This window comes from Dasypus novemcinctus, chromosome 14, assembly GCF_030445035.2.
Source record: "Dasypus novemcinctus isolate mDasNov1 chromosome 14, mDasNov1.1.hap2, whole genome shotgun sequence".
Taxonomy (NCBI): Eukaryota; Metazoa; Chordata; class Mammalia; order Cingulata; family Dasypodidae; genus Dasypus; species Dasypus novemcinctus.
The window spans coordinates 11,799,039-11,806,569 of record NC_080686.1 but is presented as its reverse complement, the minus strand read 5'-3'; positions in this window follow the sequence as shown (position 1 = coordinate 11,806,569).

The window sequence follows — 7,531 nt, the reverse complement described above, 5'->3', positions numbered from 1 at the left end:
TTCAATAGCATACACATTTTCTGCTTTTTTGACCCTCTCTTTCCCCTCTTTATGTCATTTTGTCCCACATCGCTTATTATGTTTGGTGTGCCCACTATCAGGTAATGTGCTTTATCTTATTCAATTGTTATTCCGACACTTATAGGAATTAAAGAGAAGAGTTGCATACCGAGGATACAGTACTATTGAGTTTTGCATTTACCTTTTTAGTTACCTTTACTGAAGATCTTCATTTCTTCACACTTCTCCAACCCATTCTCTCTTGTCTGTTCCTTTCAACCTTCAGAACTCTCTTTAGCAATTCTTGGAGATTGGGTCATTTTTTGATGAATTCTCTCTATTTCTGTTTTACTGTGAATATTTTAAAATCTTCCTCTTTTTTTTTTGACAGTTCTTACAGATAAAGAATTTTGCATTGACAGATTTTAGCTTTCAGTGCATTAAATATATCCTACCACTGCCTTCTTGCTACCATGGTTTCTGATAAGGAATCAGCACTTAGTTTTATTGTGGACCACTGTATGTAAAAAAATCACTTCTCTCTTGCTGTTTTCATAATTCTCTTTATATCTTTGGGATTTGACATTCTAATTAGTATGTGCATACTCAGAGTGGGTTGATGAGGGTTTATTCTGTTTGCATTGTTCTTCATGGACATATATATTTACATCTTTCATAAGAGTTGTGTACATTTCAGCCATTATAACCTCAAATATTCTTTCTGTCTCTTTTCACTTCTTTTCTTCTGGGGCACCAATGATAAGTATATTTGTATGCTTTATACTGTTGCTCAAATTCCTGATATGCTACTTATTTTATTTTTTCCTAATTTTTTCTCTATATCTGTTCTTCAGACTCTATGATTTTGATTATTCTGTCTCTGAGCTCACTGTTTCTTTCTTCTGCCTGTTCACATCTGCTGTAGTATACCTCTAGCAATTTTCAGTCTCCAATATTATGTCTTTTATACCCACAATTTCGTCTATGTTTCTTTTTAAACTTTCATATTCTTCTTTAGGTTTACACACTGTCTTCCTAATATCATTTAGCTCTATATCTTCCATCCCCTTGACTTGATTTAAGAGATTTGTTTTAATTTCTTTGATTAGTTGTTCCAATATCTGTGCCTATTCTGAAGTTTTAATTTGTTCCCTTGATTGAATAATATCTACCTGTTTCTTAGTATGGCTTGTATGTATTTGGTGATGTATTGGTATCTGATTATTTGATGTGGTAACTCTGAAGGTCGGTTTCTCCCTCTTGTCTAGGGTTTTGTTGTTAATTGCTCTTGTGTTAAGGGTCTCCTTTCACACTTGGTCCAATTTATTCTGGACCTTTAGTGTAGCTGATGTTTAACTGTTCAGATTTTCTTAGTTCTTCTTCATCTGATCCTTGCCCTGGCTATGTGGTACAATTTTTCAGACTGCACATTTTGTGCAATTGTTCATCTCCAGAAGAATACTTCCTTTCCTTTTTTCCTTCTCTAGAAATCTTAGTCTGTTCTCTTTGTTTTTGTGAAGAATGTCCTCCCCATCTCTTATGATTTGTTTAAATTCTCTTTCACTAAGTGCTCTCTTTTCCTTACACTTTACAATTTTGGGACCCACCTTGTCTTATAGCTGCTCAGTTTCTCCCTTTAATTTCTTTTTTTTTTTAAGATTTATTTATTTATTTTATTTCTCTCCCCCGTCCCCACACAGTTGTCTGTTCTCTGTGTCTCTTTGTTACATCTTTTTCTTTGTCCACGTCTGTTGTTGTCAGCAGCACGGGAATCTGTGTTTCTTTTTGTTGCATCATCTTGTTGTGTCAGCTCTCCGTGTGGGCAGCACTATTCCTGGGCAGGCTGCGCTTTCTTTCGCACTGGGTGGCTCTCCTTACGGGGCGCACTCCTTGCCCATGGGGTTCCCCTATGTGGGGATGCCCCTGCGTGGCACGGTACTCCTTGTGTGCATCAGCACTGCACGTGGGCCAGTGGACTTGGCCCAGTGTTTAGGGCATCTGTCTACCACATGGAAGATCTGTGGTTCAAACCCCGGCCCCCTTGACCCATGTGGAGCTAGTCCCCCTTTAATTTCTGTGAGGTTTTATTGTTTCTAGTGTCTTTCCTATTAGGAACGTGGTTAATCCAGAAAGGTGTGTCAATTCAGAAAGGTCTATTTCGCATTTAGGTTGTCCAGCAAAGAGAAACTGGATTGAGTGTACACACCTCTTGCTAACTAATCAGCCACACTCTCTCTCTTTTTTCCCTTGGTATCCTTTTCGTATGCAGCACTCCTCAGCAGCTTGTATTCTACCCTGAAGCTCTGTAGACTTGAGTCTCTGGTACCTAGATATGCATGGAGTTCTAGCTCACTGCTATAAAAGACTCTATGGTATGCATCCACTGCAGGAGGGACCTTGGCTATACTGCCCCTTTGAAACTTTCAAGCTGTGAGGGACCAAGTATAGGAGATGGGTCCAGATTGGAAGGTCCAAGTAGAAAATTTCCTACCTAATCTAGAGGATTATTCCTCTTTTTCTTTGATTCAGAATTTGTAGAATCCTTCTCCAGTCTCTATCATCTACCAGAGTTCTAAGCAAGTGGGATTTGTCCTTTCATTAGCTGATTTTGAGGGAAGACTTTTTCAGAGGTTGTCTTATGTCACCATGTTGATGATGTCACCTGACTACTTTTATTTAACTCCTCAGGTCTGAATAAGGAACATGGACTTGGATTTCCCCTCAAGTAGACTTTGAGGCAAGAATTTGGAGATTCTGATGCATCACAGGAGAAATGGGAAGAAGGGCAAAAATGGGACAAAGATAGCAAGAGCTGAGCGTGAGCCTACTATGTAAAAGACTTAGAAAGACAAAATGGATTTAATCCTATAGGAAATGTAAAGACTTGGACTTTTATTATATTATTTAGTACCAACTTGCCTTTGGTAATTAAAATAAATTAAAGATCTTAGGATCTTATATTGTGTCTTTTCCTTATTTTTGTCATGTACTATGTAACTATAGTTAACACTAGCACCCAGGATCAGTATTTTTTAAAACACTTTCATGAAACTTGTATACTGGCATGTGAGGATATTTTGTTTTTCTTGACTTATATGGTTGTTTGCTTCTTCTATGAGGCACAGGTTTCAAATTTTCCTTAAAGTGTGAAACAGAAATAATTTTAGGCATTACAGACAATGCATATCCTTTACTTCTGTTAACAGTTATTTAAAAGTTTAATAATTATTTTTATCTCATGGCCAATAGAAAAATGGCATGGACTAAATTTGGTCTTCTGGGCATAGTTAGTTAGCGCCTTCCTTAAAGGAAAAAATATCCAGTATTTGCAGTCTATGCATTTCAAAAGAACTTACTTTAGAAAAGGTAGAAATTTAGTTAATTTTTTAAAAGATATAAATGTCTTCCATAAACCTCCTCTTGCCTTCAAGGTGGTATCAGAGGTTCAGTAGGGAACCAGGACTTACATTTCCACAGGGAAGTAACATATTCCCTTTGCCCTGTGGTGTCAGTGGCAGTCACTTGGGTGGCTTGAACTTCCTCCTCCTCCCCAGGATGTACTGTTCAAAGACAGCAGGCTGACAGCAGGGCTTTCACCACCGTCCAGCAGTAGCAAGGTCATCCTCTGAAGTGTCAGTGGAACAGGAGGGAACATAATACTGCACCCAGTGGTACCAGTGGTAGCAGCGGTACCACTGGAGGCTTCCTGGAACTTCATTCTCACCTGGCAGGATCTGGAGAACACCCATCCATTTCCTTTTAGAGAATAGTGTCAAGCAAAACCACCTAAATAAGACCCAGAGTCTCAAAACATAATACAAAAAAAAAAAACCCAAAAACCCAGTATCCATAAAAGCCACTTATAACCAGAAAAATCTCATTTAGAATGGGGACAAATAATCAACAGATGTCAATACAGAGAATTTTACTGACGTTAGAATTATCTGACAGGAATTTTAAAATAGTCATCATAAAAATGCTTGAACAAACAATTACAAATACTCTTGAAGTAAATACCCTTGAGGAAAGTCTCATCAAAGAAATCAATTATATAAAGAACCAAATAGAAATTTTGTAATTGGAAAACACAATAATCAAAATTAAAAACTCAACATTGGGTATAACAGCAGATGGGAAGGGCAGAAAATGGTATCAGTGGATTTATAGAGCTATAGAAGTTAGCTAATCTGAACAACAGAGAGAAAATACCCTGAAAAATTATAAATGAACAGAAGTTCAGGATGTGGGATGATAAAAAATTCTAATATTTGCATGATCAGAATCCTAGAAAGAGAGGAAAAAGAAGGTGAGAATGAATAAGTATTCAAAGAAATAGTGGCTGACAATTTCCCAACATTGACAAAAGACATGAGTCTACAGATTCAAGAAGTCGAATGAACCATAAATGGGATAAGACCTTATAAAGCCAAACCAACATGCTTTGTAGTCAAGTTTCTGAATAATAAAGAAAAAAGAGAAGCATCGAAACAGTGAAAGAAAACCAACACCTTCTCTAGAGGGGTAAAATAAATCAAATGACAGCAGATTTCTCATTTGAAACTGTGGAGGTCAGAAGGAGTGAGCACACCATGATTCAAATGCTGGAAGAAAGAAAAAAAACACCTGCCAATACAAATTTCTTTATCCACTTAAAATATGCTTCATGAATGACGGGGAAATTAAGACATTCTCAAGTGAAGGAAAACTAAGAAAATTCACCACCAGATGACCTACCCTAAAAGAATAGTGAAAGGAAGTTTTTCAAAAAGAAAGTTAATGATAAAGAAGGAAACTTGGAATCTCAGAAAGGAAGATAGAACAAAGAAAATAGTAAAATTATGGCTAAAAGCAATAGATTTTCTTTTCCTATTGACTTTTCTAAATTATTATTAATGGTTGAAGCAAATATTATATATCACTTCACACCTATTGAAACAGCTGAGATAAAAATAAAAGTAGTGACAATGCCAAATGCTTGTGAGAATATAGAAAAATATATACCTCCTATATTGCTCATGGCAATGTAAAATTGTACAGCCTAGCCACTCCTGAAACTTACCTGGAAGTGTCTTTGTAAAACAGAACATGTACTGACCATATGACCCAGTGATCACAGTCTTGGAAATATTTATTCCAGAGAAATGAGACTTTAGGTCCATGCAAAAACTTGTACATGGTCATTTGTAGAAGATTTCTTTGTACTAGCTCCAAAATGGAAACAACAAAAATGCTCTACAGTAGTTGAATGGTTAAACATATCATGGTACACAATAAAAATACTACACAGCATAAAAAAGGAGTGAAATATTAATTCACAAAAATGTGGAGGTCTCTCAAGGGAATTTTCCTGAGTGAAAAGGGTCAATACTGAAAGGCCACATACTATATGATTCCACTTACAGAACATTCTCAAAATGACAGAACTACAGAAATAGAAATTAGTGGTTGCCGGAGTTTAAGAATAGTGGAGGTAAAAGAATGGGTGTGACTATAAAGAGGTAGTAGCACAAAGGAGCTCTTTTTGGTGATGGAATAGATAAAATGACATAGAACTACAGAGACATATTCCATCAATGTCAATTTCCTGATTTTGATATTCTGCTCTAATTATGTAAGCTGTAACTATCAGGAGAAATTGGATAAAAAGTACTTGGATTTCTCTTTATATCTTTCCATTTTCCTGTGAGCCTATAATTATTTCAAAACTGAAAGTTAGAAAATTATATATGAATATGATTTGGATTTTTAAATTTCTTGTAAAAGTCATTGTCATGAGTGTAACAGAAACTTGGAAAGTGTGTCTGTAACACTCAAAATATGTTTACCTTCATGGGATGAATAAAGAACAACACCATTATCAGGACATCTTATTTTGTAAATTTTTTTTCTAGTGTATTGCTAAAACAAAAAGAGGAAGCAAAATTAGAAGTTGAATATATTAATTATTACCAAGAATAGAAAGAGAGGCTATTTTATACGTCACTCTAGATGCAACAGTTTGTAAGAATAGACAATTCCTTCAAGAAATACCACCCTTTATTAATCTGAATTTGAATTTGAATTGCCACATTTTGTTCCTCTTACACAATACTCTTAACTTTGAAACATATGGGATTTTGATACCCTTGATATTTTGCATTTAATATGTGTAGAGGTCTTCACGCTACTATAAATTCCTATTAAAAGTTCTTCCTACATTCTTTTTGAGCTGGGAAGAATGTAGGCAATAGCCAAATTGAGTTTGATCAGTTCATTTTCAGCAGAAGCATTTTTTTCCAAAACTTGCTATGAAAGTTATGAATCAAAACCATTTTGTATAATTGCTTTACATGTGAAAAACTTTGTGCCATCATTTTGACCTAATAACCTCCATTATAAACAGCAGGATTTTAAATAAAACACACAACAACTTTATCATTTGTGACCCAGATATAAGCAGGGTTCATTATATTAATTGATAAACTTCTCAGAGTAACATGAAGAAGATCAATCACAGAATATCTCCTTGCTAATACTGCTAAGTAGTTAAATGCAAAATGATCAAAAGGATGATATTTCTGATCCATTTTTTGTTTGGCCACACAAAACTATAAAATGGTTTATGAAAGCCAATTTTTAAACTTTTTATTTTCATATCATTCTGATAAAAAAATGTGGAAACCATTCCTATTCTCAGAAGAACCACAGACTCCAAAGTATGAGTAAAATAATATGTGGAAGGAAAAACATTGCTGGGGAATTCTGTTACAAGTCAGGATGAAAGAGCAGCATTCTGGTTTAATACCACTCTTGAAACAAATAACAATGAGACAATCCATGAAATAGTGAATTTCAAGGCATTTGATATCGGGCAATGAGAGACAGTGGTCCCTGAGTGTGAGCAATCAATGAGGTATGTCCTATGATTGCCTCAGCTTCCATGCCTTGGTACAGAGAAGAACCCAGACAGTCCAGCATTCTCCCTGAGTTGAGGGCGTGGCTCTGGAAGTCTAAGATCTCAATTTATATCTAGAGTTTTGGGCAGAAGAACAGAGTGCATTTTAGAGACATGTACAAGGTCTCCCTCAACAGTGTGTACTGACCAACGTGTGTGTGTATGAGGAAACTTGTTGAGGTAGTGGAAAGAACCACCTCAAAGGATAAGAACAAAAAAAATTCTTAAAACCCACAGAGGGGCAGAATTCTTTCCTGTAACAACCAGGAAAACCTCATTTATCATCCAGGCATTGGAGGCAGGATTTGGCCTCAATAGTGGCCAGAGTTGGCACTTGACTTCAGGGTGACTTGTTCCTGGCTAAATATCTTAAAAGCAAGACACCAGGAACAAAATGTTTTCTTTCAAATATCTCTATCGCACCCAAGAACAAACCTTAAGAAAATTTATGGTGATACAAGAAGATCCAGCACCCAATGAAGTACATTTCAAATGTCTAGCATCAAATAAAAAATATCAGCCATGTAAGTAAGCAGTAAAATATACCTGACAAAGAGTTGAAAAAATCAACTGGACAAAAAACCCTGCAATAATAAG